Below are 18,238 nucleotides of genomic sequence, written 5' to 3'. Positions count from 1 at the left end.
TCAAACTTAACAGAACGAAACACATCAATAGTTTCTTCACCCAGTGGCTGGTGGGTGTCTGGAACTCACTGCCTGAAAGAATTAGTATAAAATGGGTGGTTGTTGGCTGGCACAGACTGGGCGGGCCGAAGGGCCTGTATAAGGGCTGTATCTCCCTATGACTCGAAAGGATGATGGAGAAAGAAACCCTCATCACATTTAAAACAATCTCTTGGATATTCACTTCTCTTTATTTAAAATGGGTAAGGAATAACTCTCCTCATCTGCACTGCCCCATCAAACATTCTCAGAGAAGGTACAGCACAGGTAAGATACAGATACAGTTTAAACTGTCTCTCGAGTGTCAGATTAACGCGGGTCACTCACTGTGCCCGGCACAGCCTCAAGACTCACCTGCCTCAGTCACTGAGACGCTCCTGTATCACTTGCCTTAATGTAAGCGGATTCCGGGTTTGGATGCAGGACAGGCACACGGCATTAGGACGACTGCTCATGTGGAGGATAAGCATCAGTAATCCCTCAGAGAATCAGAATCGGCCAGCGAGACTCAGAAAAGGAAACTTGTGTTGAATTTGTGAGTCTTGCATTGTGGAATGCTTCAGTATTTGGTGAGAATGTTGAGCCAGTGAAATTTTGCCCCAGTGGGATTAATAGATACTATATGACTTTATTACAACAGTAAGGTGGCGTGTGCACTGTAAATATGGACTGAAATAACAATGTAACTGATCAATTTTCAGCTGAATACTATGACTACAGTTATACCTGCTATCCTGTTATATATGTGCTGCTATACCTGCTATATGTGATAATGTACATTTGACACGATGGGATGAAGTCAAAGCCCTCACTGCTCATATTTGTAGACTATGCCACAAGTACCTGACTCCGCAGCCAAAGGGAATATATACTTTCTGTCCACCCTATCAGTTTCCCATATTATTTTGTAAACTTTCATCAAATCACCCCATAACCTTCTAAATTCCAGGGATACAGAGTAAATCTCCAGCTACACTGTCCCATTAAACATTTCCAAGCCAAGCACAATGTTGGGTTTGATACAGAGTAAATTTTCCTCTATGCAGTCCCACCACACAGTCCCAGGGCAGGAACATCATGGGGTGGATAAAAAGTGAATCTCACTCTACACTGCCCAAAACAGAGAGAGAGAGAGAGAAAGACAGAAACAGCGAAACGGAGAGAAACAGACTGACAGGGTAACTGAGAGTGAAAGAAGGATATTTAACATCAGACATCGGAAGATGAGGAGGCAATTTAACCCCTCGACCCTGTTCCAGCATTCAGTGAGATCAGGGCTGAGCTGTGATCTAACTAACACCATATATCCCACCTTTGCCCCTTATCTCTTAATACCTTTGCTTAACAAAAACTGTCAATCTCAGATTTAAAAATTTACAAGTGTCTCAGCATCAATTGCTGTTTGTGGAAGAGAGTTCCAAACTGATACCACACCTAGTGTGTTGAAGTGTTTCTTCATTTCACTCCTGAAAGGTTTTGAGTCTACGTTTAGATTTTTAGACGATGCCCACAAGTTCCTGACTCCGCAGTCAGTGGGAATAGTTACTCTCTGTCTACCCTATTAGAGTCTCCTTGTCTGCACTGCCCCATCGAAGAATCTCAGAGAAGGTACAGCACGGGGTAGATACAGAGTACAGTTCAGTTTAAACATTCCCTGGAGAGTCCGATTGACCCGGGTCACTCACTGTGCCCGGCTCAGCCTCAAGACTCACCTGCCTCAGTCACTGAGACGCTCCTGTATCACTTGCCTTAATGTAATGGGATGCCGCGTTTGGGAGCGCGACAGGCACACGGGATGAGGACGACTGCTCATGCGGAGGATAAGCATCAGTAATCCCTCAGAGAATCAGAACAGACCAGCGAGACGCAGAATAGGAGAATTGTGTTGAATTTGAGAGTTTTGCATTGTGGAATGCTTTAGTATTTGGTGAGAATGTTGAGCCAGTGACATTTTGCCCCTTTGGGAGGAATAGATACTATATGACTTTGTTGCAACAGTAAGGTACCGTGTGTACTGCAAATATGGACTGAAATAACAATGTAACTGATCAATTTTCAGCTGAATACTATGACTACAGTTATACCTGCTATCCTGTTATATATGTGCTGCTATACCTGCTATATGTGAGAATGTACATACGACACGATGGGATGAAGTCAAAGTGACCACTGTTTATATTTTCAGACCATGCCCCAAGTTTCAGACTCCGCAGCCTGTGGGAATAGTTACTGTCAGTCCACCCTATCAGTTTCCCTTATTATCTTGAAAACATTCATCTAATCACCCCATAACCATCTAAATTCCAGGGATACAGAGTAAATCTCCAGCTACACTGTCCCATTAAACATTTCCAAGCCAAGCACAATGTTGGGTTTGATACAGAGTAAATTTCCCTCTACACTGTCCCATCACACACTCCCAGGGCAGGAACATCATGGGGTGGATACAGAGTGAATCTCACAAGACACTGTCCGAAACAGAGAGAGAGAGAGAGAGAGAGAGAGAGAGAGAGAGACAGAAAGGGAGAAACAGAGAGACATAGACTGACAGGGTGACTGACAGAGAAAGAAGGATATTTAACAGGGAAGAGGAGGATGCAATTTCACCCCAGAACTCTGTTGCTGCATTCAATAAGATCATGGCTGATCTGTGATCTGACTTACACCATATATCCTGCCTTTGCCCCATTTCTCTTAATACCTTTGGTCAACAAGAATCTATCAATCACAGGTTGAAAAATTACCAATAAGCCTGCATGAAATTTCCACAAACAATATCATGAGGGTGTGATGGTTCCCACAGTGGAATAGTTGGCTGAATATTTAAAATGGAGGCTATTCCATCTCGATCATCAAAATTGTCCGCCTGGGCCCCAACTTCATCTGCATTCCTCCCTCTCCCGATGCTTGTTTTCACTCCATACCTATCTCAAATATGTTTGTGGACACAGCAGTGAAGGATTAAATCAAGTTAATATATCTTTCATTATCCTCTTCATCCAACTCAACAATCTCTCTCTCTCTCCAAGTTTGTCCCTCTCGACAGCCTTCTCTATGCCTTCATATCTCACCATCCGTCCCTCTGTCTCTCTCCCAGTGTCGGTGATGGCAGAGAGAGAGAGACCTAGATAGAAGGAGAGGGAGAGAGTGACAGAGAGGGAAAGACAGATGGAGGGACAGAGCGAGAGAGACAGGGAGAGAGGCAGAGACAGAGAAAGAGGCAGAGACAGATGGAGAGACAGAGAGGGAAAGACAGATGGAGGGACAGAGGGAGAGAGAGAGACAGAGACAGAGACATAGACAGAGACAGAGACAAAGAGAGAAGGATTGAGAGGGAGAGACAGAGAGGGAAAGACAGATGGAGAGACAGAGATAGAAGGAGAGAGAGGGAGAGACAGAGAGCGAAAGACAGACAGAGGGACAGAGAGAGAGGCAGAGAGAGAGAGAGAGAAGGAGAGAGCCGGAGAGAGAGAGAGGGAAAGACTCATGGAGGGACAAGAGAGAGAGACAGAGAGAGTGGCAGAGACAGAGATAGAAGTAGTGAGAGGGAGAGTCAGGAAGGGAAAGATAGATGGAGGGACAAAGTGAGAGCCAGAGAGAGAAGGAGAGAGATGGAGTGACAGGGAGGGAAGGACAGATGGAGGGATAGACAGAGAGAGACAGAGATAGAAGGAGGGAGAGGGAGTGACAGGGCAGGGAGGGAATGACTGATGGAGGGACAGAGAGAGAGACAGAGAGAGAGATAGAGAGAGAGACACAGAGAGTGACAGAGAGAGAAAGAGAAGGAGAGAGAGGGAGAGACAGAGAGGGAAATATAGATGGAGGGACAGAGAGAGAGACAGAGAGAGAGACAGAGAGAGAGACACAGAGAGAGACAGAGAGAGAAAGAGAAGGAGAGAGACGGAGAGACAGAGAGGGAAAGACAGAAGGAGGGACAAGAGAGTGAGACAGAGAAAGAAGGAGAGAGATGGAGTGACAGGGAGGGAAAGACAGATGGAGGGACAAAGTGAGAGACAGAGAGAGAAGGAGAGAGATGGAGTGACAGGGAGGGTAGGACAGATGGAGCGATAGAGAGAAAGAGACAGAGATAGAAGGAGAGAGAGGGAGTGACAGGACAGGGAAAGACAGATGGTGGGATAGAGAGAGAGAGACAGAGAGAGCAGGAAAGAGAGGGAGAGACAGAGAGGGAACGACAGATGGAAAGACAGAGAGAGAGAGGCAGAGATAGAAGGAGAGAGAGTGAGTGACAGAGAGGGAAAGACAGATGGAGAGACAGAGAGAGAGGGAGGCAGAGATTGAAGGAGAGGGAGGGAGTGACAGGGAGGGAAATACAGATGGAAAGACAGAAAGAGAGAGGACAGAGATAGAAGGAGGAAGGGGGGAGACAGAGAGGGAAAGACAGATCAAGGGACAGAGAGAGAGAGAGACAGAGATAGAAGGAGTGAGATGGAGTGACGAGGGGAAGACAGATGGAGGGACAGAGAGAGAGGCAAAGATGGAAGGAGAGAGAGGCAGTGATAGGGAGGGAAAGATAGATGGAGAGACAGAGAGAGAGACAGAGAGAGAGAAAGAGACAGAGAGAGAAGGAGAGAGACGGAGAGACAGAGAGGGAAAGACAGATGGAGGGACAGACAGAGAGAGAGAGAGAGAGAGACAGAGCGAGAAGGAGAGAGACAGAGAGACAGAGAGAGTTGCAGAGACAGAGATAGAAGTAGTGAGAGGGAGTGTCAGGAAGGGAAGGACAGATGGAGGGACAAAGAGAGAGACAGAGAGAGAAGGAGAGAGAGGGAGTGACAGGGAGGGAAGGACAGATGGAGTGATAGAGAGAGAGAGAGACAGAGAGAGAAGGAGAGAGAGCGAGCGTCAGGAAGGGAAAGACAGATGGAGGGACAAAGTGAGAGACAGAGATAGAAGGAGAGAGATGGAGTGATAGGGAGGGAAGGACAGATGGAGGGATAGAGAGAGATAGACAGAGATAGAAAGAGAGAGAGGGAGTGACAGGGCAGGGAGGGAAAGACAGATAGAGAGACAGAGAGGGAAAGACAGATGGAGTGACAGAGAGAGAGACAGAGAGAGACAGAGAGAGACGCAGAGAGAGACACAGAGAGAGGTACAGAGAGAGGCAGAGAGAGAAACAGAAGGAGAGAGAGGGAGAGACGCAGAGGGAAAGACAGATGGAGAGACAGAGAGAGAGAGACCAAGATAGAAGGAGAGAGAGGGAGTGACAGAGAGGGAAAGACAGCTGGAGGAACAGAGAGAGAGACAGAGAGACAGGCAGAGACAGAGATAGAAGGAGAAAGACGGAGAGGCAGGGAGGAAAAGACAGATGGAGGGACAGTGAGAGAGACTGAGAGAGAGACAGAGACAGAGAGAGATGGAGAGAGAGGGAGAGACAGAGAGATAAAGACAGATGGAGAGACAGAGATAGAAGGAGAGAGGAGAGACAGAGAGGGAAATACAGATGGAGGGACAGAGAGAGAGAGACAAAGAGAGAGAGACCAAGATAGAAGGAGAGAGAGGGAGAGACAGAGAGGGAAAGACAGATGGAGGAACAGAGTGAGAGACAGAGAGACAGGCAGAGACAGAGATAGAAGGAGAAAGACGGAGAGACAGGGAGGAAAAGACTGATGGAGGGACAGTGAGAGAGACTGAGAGAGAGACAGAGATAGAAGGAGAGAGAGGGAGAGACAGAGAGGGAAATACAGATGGAGGGACAGAGAGAGACAGACAGGGAGAGAGGCAGAGAGAGAGAGAGAGAAGGAGAGAGAGAAGGGGAGAGACGGAGAGACAGAGAGGGTGAAGACAGATGGAGGGATCTAGAGAAAGAGACAGCCATAGAAGGAGAGAGAGGGAGTGACAGGGCAGGGAAAGACAGATGGCGGGACAGAGAGAGAGACAGTTAGAGAGGCAGTGATAGAGATAGAAGTAGAGAGAGGGAGTGACAGGGGGTGGGGAAGATAGATGGAGAGACAGTGAGAGCAGGAGAGGGAGTGAGAGACAGAGAGGGAAAGACAGATGGAGGGACAGAGAGAGAGAGAGGCAGAGATGGAAGGAGAGAGATGGAGAAACAGACAGGGAAAGACAGATGGAGGGACAAAGAGAGAGAGACAGAGAGAGAGGCAGTGATAGAAGAAGAGAGAGAGAGTGACAGAGAGGGAAGGACAGATGGAGGGACAGAGAGAGAGCGACAGGGAGAGAGGCAGAGACAGAGATAGAAGGATAAGGACCGAGGGAGGCATGAGAGAGAGACAGAGAAAGAGGCCGAGACAGAGAAAGCGGCAGAGACAGACGGAGAGACAGAGAGGGAAAGACAGATGGAGGGACAGAGGGAGAGAGAGAGACAGAGACAGGGACAGAGACAGAGACAGAGAGAGAAGGAGAGAGAGGGAGAGACAGAGAGGGAAAGACAGACAGAGGGACAGAGAGAGAGGCAGAGAGAGAGAGAGAGAAGGAGAGAGCCGGAGAGAGAGAGAGGGAAAGACTGATGGATGGACGAGAGAGAGACAGAGAGAGTGGCAGAGACAGAGATAGAAGTAGTGAGAGGGAGAGTCAGGAAGGGAAGGACAGATGGAGGGACAAAGTGAGAGACAGAGAGAGAAGGAGAGAGATGGAGTGACAGGGAGGGAAGGACAGATGGAGGGATAGACAGAGAGAGACAGAGATAGAAGGAGGGAGAGGGAGTGACAGGGCAGGGAGGGAATGACTGATGGAGGGACAGAGAGAGAGACAGAGAGAGAGACACAGAGAGAGACAGAGAGAGAGACAGAGAGAGAAAGAGAAGGAGAGAGACGGAGAGACAGAGAGGGAAAGACAGAAGGAGGGACGAGAGAGAGAGACAGAGAAAGAAGGAGAGAGATGGACTGACAGGGAGGGAAAGACAGATGGAAAGACAGAGAGAGAGACAGAGAGATAAAGAGGGAGAGGGAATGTCAGGGAGGGAAAAACAGATTCAGAGACAGAGAGGCAGAGAGAGGGAGTGACAGGGAGGGAAAGACTGATGGAAAGACAGAGAGATAGACAGAGAGATAAGGAGGGTGAGGGAATGTCAGGAAGGGAAAGGCAGATGGAGGGACAAAGTGAGAGACAAGAGAGAGAAGGAGAGAGATGGAGTGACAGGGAGGGTAGGACAAATGGAGCGATAGAGAGAAAGAGACAGAGATAGAAGGAGAGAGAGGGAGTGACAGGGGGTGGGGAAGATAGATGGAGAGACAGAGAGAGAGACAGAGAGAGAAGGAAAGAGAGGGAGAGACAGAGAGGGAACGACAGATGGAAAGACAGAGAGAGAGAGGCAGAGGGAGAAGGAGAGAGAGTGAGAGACAGAGAGGGAAAGACAGATGGAGAGACAGAGAGAGAGGGAGGCAGAGAGGGAAGGAGAGGGAGGGAGTGACAGGGAGGGAAATACAGATGGAAAGACAGAAAGAGAGAGGACAGAGATAGAAGGAGGAAAGGGGGAGACAGAGAGGGAAAGACAGATCGAGGGACAGAGAGAGAGAGAGAGAGACAGAGATAGAAGGAGTGAGATGGAGTGACGGGGGAAGACAGATGGATGGACAGAGAGAGAGGCAAAGATGGAAGGAGAGAGAGGCAGTGATAGGGAGGGAAAGATAGATGGAGAGACAGAGAGAGAGACAGAGAGAGAGAAAGAGACAGAGAGGGAAGGAGAGAGACGGAGAGACAGAGAGGGAAAGACAGATGGAGGGACAGAGAGAGAGAGAGACAGAGATAGAAGGAGTGAGATGGAGTGACGGGGGGAAGACAGATGGAGGGACAGAGAGAGAGGCAAAGATGGAAGGATAGAGAGGCAGTGATAGGGAGGGAAAGATAGATGGAGAGACAGAGAGAGAGACAGAGAGAGAGGGAGAGAGACAGAGCGAGAAGGAGAAGGACAGAGAGACAGAGAGAGTTGCAGAGACAGAGATAGAAGTAGTGAGAGGGAGTGTCAGGAAGGGAAAGACAGATGGAGGGACAAAGAGAGAGACAGAGAGAGAAGGAGAGAGAGGGAGTGACATGGAGGGAAGGACAGATGGAGAGATAGAGAGAGAGAGAGACAGAGAGAGAAGGAGAGAGAGGGAGCGTCAGGAAGGGAAAGACAGATGGAGGGACAAAGTGAGAGACAGAGATAGAAGGAGAGAGATGGAGTGATAGGGAGGGAAGGACAGATGGAGGGATAGAGAGAGATAGACAGAGATAAAACGAGAGAGAGGGAGTGACAGGGCAGGGAGGGAAAGACAGATGGAGAGACAGAGAGGGAAAGGCAGATGGAGTGACAGAGAGAGAGACAGAGAGAGACAGAGAGAGACACAGAGAGAGGTACAGAGAGAGGCAGAGAGAGAAACAGAAGGAGAGAGAGGAAGAGACGCAGAGGGAAAGACAGATGGAGAGACAGAGTGAGAGACAGAGAGACAGGCAGAGACAGAGAAAGAAGGAGAAAGACAGAGAGGCAGGGAGGAAAAGACAGATGGAGGGACAGTGAGAGAGACTGAGAGAGAGACAGAGACAGAGAGAGATGGAGAGAGAAGGAGAGACAGAGATCGAAGGAGAGAGAGGGAGAGACGGAGAGGGAAATACAGATGGAGGGACAGAGAGAGACAGACAGAGAGAGAGGCAGAGAGAGAGAGAGAGAGAGAAGGAGAGAGAGAAGGAGAGAGATGGAGAGACAGAGAGGGTGAGGACAGATGGAGGGATAGAGAGAAAGAGACAGCCATAGAAGGAGAGAGAGGGAGTGACAGGGCAGGGAAAGACAGATGGCGGGACAGAGAGAGAGACAGTTCGAGAGGCAGTGATAGAGATAGAAGGAGAGAGAGAGGGAGTGACAGGGGGTGGGGAAGATATATGGAGAGACAGTGAGAGAGAGAGACAGAGAGAGAAGGAGAGGGAGTGAGAGACAGAGAGGGAAAGACAGATGGAGGGACAGAGAGAGAGAGAGACAGAGATAGAAGGAGAGAGATGGAGTGATAGGGAGGGAAGGACAGATGGAGGGATAGAGAGAGATAGACAGAGATAGAAAGAGAGAGAGGGAGTGACAGGGCAGGGAGGGAAAGACAGATGGAGAGACAGAGAGGGAAAGACAGATGGAGAGACAGAGAGAGAGACAGAGAGAGACAAAGAGAGACGCAGAGAGAGACACAGAGAGAGGTACAGAGAGAGGCAGAGAGAGAAACAGAAGGAGAGAGAGGGAGAGACGCAGAGGGAAAGACAGATGGAGAGACAGAGAGAGAGAGACCAAGATAGAAGGAGAGAGAGGGAGTGACAGAGAGGGAAAGACAGCTGGAGGAACAGAGAGAGAGACAGAGAGACAGGCAGAGACAGAGATAGAAGGAGAAAGACGGAGAGGCAGGGAGGAAAAGACAGATGGAGGGACAGTGAGAGAGACTGAGAGAGAGACAGAGACAGAGAGAGATGGAGAGAGAGGGAGAGACAGAGAGATAAAGACAGATGGAGAGACAGAGATAGAAGGAGAGAGAAGGAGAGACAGAGAGAGAAAGACAGATGGAGGAACAGAGAGAGAGACAGAGAGACAGGCAGAGACAGAGATAAAAGGAGAAAGACGGAGAGACAGGGAGAAAAAGACAGATGGAGGGACAGTGAGAGAGACTGAGAGAGTGACAGAGACAGAGATAGAAGGAGAGAGAGGGAGAGACAGAGAGGGAAATACAGATGGAGGGACAGAGAGAGACAGACAGGGAGAGAGGCAGAGAGAGAGAGAGAGAAGGAGAGAGAGAAGGAGAGAGACGGAGAGACAGAGAGGGTGAAGACAGATGGAGGGATCGAGAGAAAGAGACAGCCATAGAAGGAGAGAGAGGGAGTGACAGGGCAAGGAAAGACAGATGGCGGGACAGAGAGAGAGACAGTTAGAGAGGCAGTGATAGAGATAGAAGTAGAGAGAGTGAGTGACAGGGGGTGGGGAAGATAGATGGAGAGACAGTGAGAGCAGGAGAGGGAGTGAGAGACAGAGAGGGAAAGACAGATGGAGGGACAGAGAGAGAGAGAGAGGCAGAGATGGAAGGAGAGAGAGGGATTGACAGGGAGGGAAGACTGATGGAGGGACAGACAGAGAAACATTGATTGGAGAGAGAGGGAGATACAGAGAGGGAAAGACAGATGGAGGGACAGAGAGAGAGACAGAGAGAGAAGGAGAGAGTGGGAGAGACAGAGAGCGAAAGACAGATGGAGAGACAGAGAGAGAGACAGAGATCTCTCCCGATGTTTCTGTCTCCATACCGATATCTTAAATCGTTATGCTCACAGCAGTGAAGGATTACATCAAAATAATTTTTCTTACGTTCTCCCTTTCAATCGACCTCGCAATAGTGTCAGAGACGGCAGGAGGGAGAGACAGAGAGGAAGACAGAGAGAGAATGTTGAAGGAACTATACTCTATTCCTAAGCTGTGCTGAACCTGCTCTGGGAGTGTTTGAGGGGCGACATTAATCGGCCGTGTACAGTCCTGTATCAGGCTGTGAAGAAGCACAGCTTGTTCAGTGTACAATGGGTCAAAGGGAACGATTCACTCCTGTCTGCTACTTGGAAGAGAGACTGACCTTAACATCAAGGCAGCGTTTGACCGAGTGTGACATCGAGGAGCCAGAGTAAAACTGAAGTCAGTGGGAATCCGCTACTTGGACTCATACCGAGCACAAAGGAAGATGGTTGTGGTTGTTGGAGGTCAATCATCTCAGTCCCAGGACATCACTGCAGGAGTTCCTCAGAGTAGTATCCGAGGCTCAACCATCTTCAGCTGAGATCCCAGGAGAAAATACTGAAAAACTGAGCAGGTCAAGCAGCATCTGTGGAGAGAAAAACAGAGGTAGTGATTCAGCTCGATGCTTTCCAGATTTCCAAGATCCACAGTATTTTGCCTCAGATAATGAAGCAATCCAAAGCCACAGACCCGGACAACATTCAGGTTTGGGACGACCAGTGGGAAGTAACATTCATGTCACACAAGTGCCAGGCAATTTCCATCTGCAACAAGAGAGAATCCAACCACCTCCCCTTTGCATTCAAAGCATTATCCCATCGCTGAATCATCCAGCGTCAACATCCTGGGGAAACATTGACATCAAACTTAACAGAACGAAACACATCAATAGTTTCTTCAACCAGTGGCTGGTGGGTGTCTGGAACTCACTGCCTGAAAGGATGAGTGTAAAATGGGTGGTTGATGGCCGGCACAGACTGGGATGGCCAAAGGGCATGTATAAGTGCTGTATGTCTCTGTGTCTCTAAAAGATGGTTAGAGCCAGAAACCTTCATCACATTTAAAACAATCTCTTGGATATTCACTTCTCCATATTTAAAATGGGTAAGGAAGAACTCTCCTCATCTGCACTGCCCCATCAAACAATCTCAGAGAAGGTACAGCACAGGTTAGATACATGGTAAAGCTCCGTTTAAACTGTCCCTGGAGTGAAGGATTAACCCGACTCACTCACTGTGCCCGGCTCAGCCTCAAGACTCACCTGCCTCAGTCACTGAGACGCTCCTGCATCACTTGCCTTAATGTAAGCGGATGCCGGGTTTGGGAGCAGGACAGGCACACGGGATAAGGACGACTGCTCATGTGAAGGATAAGCACCAGTAATCCCTCAGAGAATCAGAACAGACCAGCGAGACTCAGAAAAGGAAACTTGTGTTGAATTTGTGAGTCTTGCATTGTGGAATGCTTTAGTATTTGTTGAGAATGTTGATCCAGTGACATTTTGCCCCAGTGGGATGAATAGATACTATATGACTTGATTACAACAGTAAGGTACCGTGTGTCCTGTAAATATGCACTGAAATAACAATGTAACTGATCAATTTTCAGCTGAATACTATGACTACAGTTATACCTGGATCCTGTTCTATATGTGCTGCCATACCTGCTATATGTGAGAATGTACATACGACATGATGGGATGAAGTCAAAGTGGCCACTTTTTATATTTTTAGACTATGCCCCAAGTTCCTGACTCCACAGCCAAAGGGAATATTTACTCTCAGTCCACTCTTTCAGTTTCCCTTATTATTTTATAAACCTTCAACAAATCACCCAATAACCTTCCGGGTGAAAAATCTTTTCCTCAAAACCCCTCTAAACCGCGTGCCCCTTGCCTTCAATCTCTGCCCCCTGGTTATTGACCCCTCCGCTACGGGAAAAAGTTTCTTCCTATCTAACCTATCAATGCCCCTCATAATTTTGTACACCTCAATCAGGTCCCCCCTCAGCCTTCTCTGCTCTAAGGAAAACAACTCCAGCCTTTTCAGTCACTCTTCATAGCTGAAATACTCCAGCCCAGGCAACATCCTGGTCAATCTCCTCTGCATCTTCTCCTGTGCAATCACATCATTCCTATCGAGTGGTGCCCAGAACTGTCCACAGTACTCCAGCTCTGGCCTAACCAGTGTTTTATATAGCTCCATCATAACCTCCCTGTTCTTATATTCAATGCCTCAACGAATAAAGGCAAGTATCCTCGATACCTTTCTAATAACCTTGTCGACCTGCGCTGCAGCCTTCAGTGATCTATGGACAAGTACACCAAGATCGCTCTGAAGCTCGGTACTTCCTATGCTCCTCCAATTCATTGGATATTCCCTCGCCTTGTTAGTCCTTCCAAAATTCTATGTAACCTATCATATGGATAACCTTTAATCTTGCAGTGCATGTGTAATGTTTAATTTCTGAAAGGCAGACAGAGTAAAGCTTAACGTACTCCAAAAAACTCAAGACGTTTGGCATTTATTACCTTATCGCCTCAAATCTGTCGTTAAGTTGGACTCACCTTGTGAATAATTCTTTTTAAGTTGCTTTTCCGACAATACGAGTGTAAATCGATTTGCAGCATCCCATCATATAATATACACTGCTGTCTAATTTGTCTGAATACAGACATAAAATATCCACAAATATTGCTATTTATTCCGGGGCAGACAGGTGAAGTGTTTATTTTGCCTGCGATTTAACTCAACACCCAATGATAGCCAACATGGTATGAAATAGTGATAGACAGAGAGAGAGGAACAGCGGCAGAGTATCAGAGAGATAGGGAGAGATAGAAATGGAGAGAGAACAGAGAGATAGTGAGGGATAGAGACAGAAGCAGAGAGATAGTGCCAGGAGACCCTTTAGAAGCAGGGGGACGGGGAGGCAGGTTGTGTGGGGACCCTGGGGTAACGTTATAGATAGACAGGGTAGATGTAGGTAAGATGTTTCTCCTGGTTGAGGAGTCTAGAACCAGGGGACATAATTTCAAAATAAGGGGGAAGCCACTTGGGACAGAGATGAGGAGAAATGTCATTACTCAGAGGGTTGTGAATCCTCGGAATTCTCCAAGCCAGAGGGCTGTGGACGCTCAGTCATTGAGTATGTTTCAAGCAGAGATTGACAGATTGCTGAATACCAATGACATAAAGGGTATGAGGATAGTCTGGGAAAAACACATTGAAGTGGATGATCAGCCATGATCGTCTTGAATGGCGGAGCAGGCTCGATGGGCTGAATGGCCTACTCCTGTTCCTATATTCCAAAGCTGCCGAAATAGTTTCTCGCAAACTACCCCATCAGTTCCCCTTAATATCTCAACAACTTTGATCAAATCACCTTGATCCTCCTAAATTCCAGGGAATAAATCCCCAGTTTGTGTAATATCACCTTGTAATTTAAAACTTGGAGTCCAGTTATCATTCTGGTAAATCTGCACTGCACTCAAATGGACACGGACCTCCCTTTTCACCATTTATAAAGGAGTCTGTTCTAGTCTTTTTTACTTTCATTGAAGTTTATCTACCACAGTTTTGTCCATTCACTTCAGATATCTCTTTGCATTGTTCTGCTTCCAGCTACACTGCTTACAATGCTGCCTATTTTTGTGTCATTGGTAAACTTGGCTCTGTTGCATTCTACCACATCATCTTAAATCGTTAATAATTGCAGATAAACTGACACACACACGGGCTTTGCACTGGTAGACAGCAGTGAATCATTCAATCCTAGAGGCTTTTCAATTCAAGATTTATGTTTATTTTTAGAAAAAAGAGAATTAAAATTCACAACAGCCCAGTGTGGGATTTGAACTCCTGCTTTTTCAATCATCAGCTCAGGCCTTCAAATCAAAACCCATAAAAAGAGATTCATTTTCCGACTGCTGTTGTCTGACTGACTGAGGTTTTGTATATTGTTCCCTTCTCCTCTTCTTCCATGTGTTTGAAGTCTTTGAAGTTTGTCAGACATTGGTAAACTACTTCATGTGGTGTTCTGTAAATACCTTTAATTCTGTGTATCTGCAAGGGACACAATTCAAATTCTCACCTTATTGCATCAACCAGAACCTGCAGGTCCATTCAAACAACGATATTTCCTGTCTCTGCAAAGACAGCTCACACTTCCACAATGCAGGAATGTGTGAATGGAAACAGCTTTTGACACATTTCCCAACACGTTTGCTAACACTTTTCAGGATGAAGCTAAATTCAACTCACAGATTCCAAGCGCCAAATTGAGCTTCTGGGTAAAACAGGTAACATTGATGAAATCCCAGATCTCTCTGTCCTGTCAACCATTCTAACATTGTACCATTTAGTTTATATCACTCGTCTTCCTTCCAAAATGCATCACTTCACATTTCTCAGCATTGAAGTTAACCTGCCCTGTGTCTGTCCAATGATAGGTTGGATAGTAAGCTGTCAAGAAGCCATAAATTGTCTGCAAAGAGATGTCCATAGGTAAAGTGAGTGAGCAAAAAATTGTCAGATGGAGTACAATGTGGGATAATGTGAGCTTGTCCACTTTAGCAGGAAGAATAAAAATCAGTAGATTATTGAAATGGAGAGACACGGCAGAACTGTACGGTACAGAGGGATCTGGGTGCCGTGGTACATGAATCATAAAATGTTACCATGCATCTGCAGCGAGTGATTGGGAAGGCAAGTGGAATGTTGTTGTTTATTCCAAGGTGAATAGAATATAAAAGTAGGGAAGTGTTGTTACAGCTGCACAGGGCAAAAGTTAGACGACGTCTGCAGGATTGTGGACACTTTTGGTCTACTTACTGAAGAAATTATGGAATTGCATTCGAAGTAGTTCAGAGAAGGTTCACTGGGCTGATTCCTGGGATGAAGGGGTTATCTTATGAGGAAAGGTTGAACAGGTTGGGTCTATACCCACTGGAGTTTAGAAGAATGAGAGGTGATCTGAGTGAAACATCTCAGGTCCCGAGGGGACTGGACAGGGTGGATGCTGAGAGGATGTTTCCCCTTGTTGGGGAGACTAAAAATAGGGGACACAGTTTAAAAATTAGGAACGTCCCATTTAAAACTGAGATGAGGAGAAATGTGTTTCTCTCAGAGGTCGGGGGGGGGGGGTCAGTCTGTGGAATTCTTCTTCCCCAGAGAGCTTTGGAGGATAGATCATAGAATATATTCAAGGCCAATTTTGATAGATTTTTAATCAATTAGGGAGTTAAGGGTTATGAGACGCAGACAGGAAAGTGGAGTTGATTTCACAATCAGATCAGCCATTGAATGGCAGAGCAGTCTCGAGTGGCCAAATGGCCTACTCCTGCTCCTAATTCATTTGTTCTTGTGTGTTCCATTTCACCAGACTGCCGCTATCCTCCTGAAGTCTGCTACTAGTCCCTTCCCGGTTTATTACATTGCAGATGTCACAAACATTGGCAAACATTGAAGTTATGCCCTGAAAACACAAGTCCAAGTCATTAGTATATATCAAAAAGTTCAGTGGTCCTAATATAAACCTCCACTGTATACCTCCCTCCAGTCTGAAACAACCATTGTCCACTCTCTCAGCCAATGTCGTATCCACTCAGCCACAGCCCCTTTCATCGCTGGAGCACCAATATTGCTAACTGGTCAATTAGGAGGCATCGTTAAGTCCTCCCCATGAGGACCCTGGTCCCAGACCTCTCTGTTTGCACTCTCCCATCAACATTCCCCAGACAGGTACAGCATGGATTAGATACAGAGTAATGCTCCTTCTACACTGTCCCATCCGACAGTCCCAGGACAGGAACATCATGGGGTGGATACAGAGCGAATGTCACTCTGCACTGTCCGAAACAGACAGAGAGATAAAGAGAGAGAATTAGAGAAATAGAGGGAGACACAGACACAGGGTGACTGAGAGTGAAAGAAGGATATTTAACATCAGACATAGGAAGATGAGGAGGCAATTTAACCCCTCGACCCTGTTCCAGCATTCAATGAGATCAGGGCTAAACTGTGATCTAGCTAACACCATATATCCCACCTTTGCCATTTATCTCTTAATACCGCTGGTTAAAAAAAATTATGATACTCAAATTTAAAAATTTACAAATGTCTCAGCATCAATTGCTGTTTGTGGAAGAGAGTTCCACACTGTTACCACACCTGGTGTGTTGAAGTGTTTCTTCATTTCGCTCCTGAAAGGTTTTGACACTAAGTTTAGATTTTTAGACGGTGCCCACAAGTTCCTAACTCCGCAGCCAGTGGGAATAGTTACTCTCTGTCTACCCTATCAGTTTCCCTTATTGTCTTGAAAACATTCATCTAATCACCCCATAACCTTCAAAATTCCAGGGATACAGAGTAAATCTCCAGCTACAGTGTCCCATTAATCATTCCCAAGCTAAGCACAATGTTGGGTTTGACACAGTGTAAATTTCCCTCTACACTGTCCCATCACACACTCCCAGGGCAGGAACATCATGGTTTGGATACAGAGTGAATCTCACTCCACACTATCCGATAGAGACTGGTACAGAGACAGAAAGAGAGAAACAGAGAGACAGAGACTGACAGGGTGACTGACAGAGAAAGAAGGTTATTTAACAGGGGATATTGGAAGAGGAGGATGCAATTTAACCCCACAACTCTGTTTCTGCATTCAATGAGATCATGGCTGATCTGTGACGTAACTTACACCATATATCCTGCCTTTGACCCTTATCTCTTAATACCTTTGGTGAACAAGAACCTATCAATCACAGGTTTAAAAATTAACCAATAAGCCAGCATGAAATTTCCACAACCAATATCATGAGGGTGTGATGGGTCCCACAGTGGAATAGTTGGCTGAATATTTAAAATGGAGGCTGTTCCTTCTGGATCATCAAAAGTGTCTGCCTGGGCACCAACTTCATCTGCATTCCTCCCTCTCACGATTTTTTTTTCTCTCCATACTTATCTCAAATATGTTTGTGTACACAGCAGTGAAGGATTAAATCAAGTTAATATGTCTTACATTATCCTCTTCATCCAACTCAACAATCTCTTTCTCTCTCCAAGTTTGTCCCTCTCGACAGGCCTTCATATCTAACCCTCTGGACCTCTGTCTCTCTCCTACTGTGAGTGATAGCAGAGAGAGAGAGACAGAGATAGAAGGAGAGGGAGGGAGTGACAGAGAGGGAAAGACAGATGGAGAGACAGAGAGAGAGAGGCAGAGATGGAAGGAGAGAGATGGAGTGACAAGGAGGGAAGGACAGATGGAGGGATAGAGAGAGTGAGACAGAAATAGAAGGAGAGAGGGTGTGACAGAGAGGGAAAGGCAGATGGAGGGTCGGAGAGAGAGGCAGAGAGAGAGAGAGAAGGAGAGATTTCGAGAGACAGAGAGGGAAAGTCAGTTGGAGAGACAGAGAGAGAGAGAGAGGCAGAGATGGAAGGAGAGAGAGGGAGTGACAGGGAGGGAAAGACAGATGGAAAGACAGAGAGAGAGACAGAGATAGAAGGAGAGAGAAGGAGTGATGGGGATGGGAAGACAGATGGAGAGACAGAGAGAAAGAAGAGTTGAAGGATAGAGAGGGAGTGACAGGGATGGAAAGACTGATGGAGGGACTAACTGAGAGACAGAGAGTGAAGGAGAGAGATGGAGTGATAGGGAGGGAAAGACAGATGGACAGATAGAGAGAGAGAGAGACAGAGAAATATGGAGAGAGACGGAGAGACAGAGAGGGAAAGACCGATGGATGGATAGGCAGAGATAGACAGAGATAGAAGGAGAAAGACAGAAAGACAGAGAGGGAAAGACAGATGGAGGGACAGAGAGAGAGACAGAGTGAGTGGCAGAGACAGAGATAGAGGGAGAGAGAGGGAGTGACAGGAAGGGAAAGAGAGATGGAGGGACAGAGTGAGAGACAGAGATAGAAGGAGAGAGGGAGAGACAGAGAGGGAGTGACAGGGAGGGAAAGACAGATGGAAAGACAGAGAGAGAGACAGAGAT

Source organism: Heterodontus francisci, unplaced genomic scaffold, assembly GCF_036365525.1.
Source record: "Heterodontus francisci isolate sHetFra1 unplaced genomic scaffold, sHetFra1.hap1 HAP1_SCAFFOLD_452, whole genome shotgun sequence".
Lineage (NCBI taxonomy): Eukaryota > Metazoa > Chordata > Chondrichthyes > Heterodontiformes > Heterodontidae > Heterodontus > Heterodontus francisci.
This window is presented reverse-complemented; position numbering follows the sequence as displayed.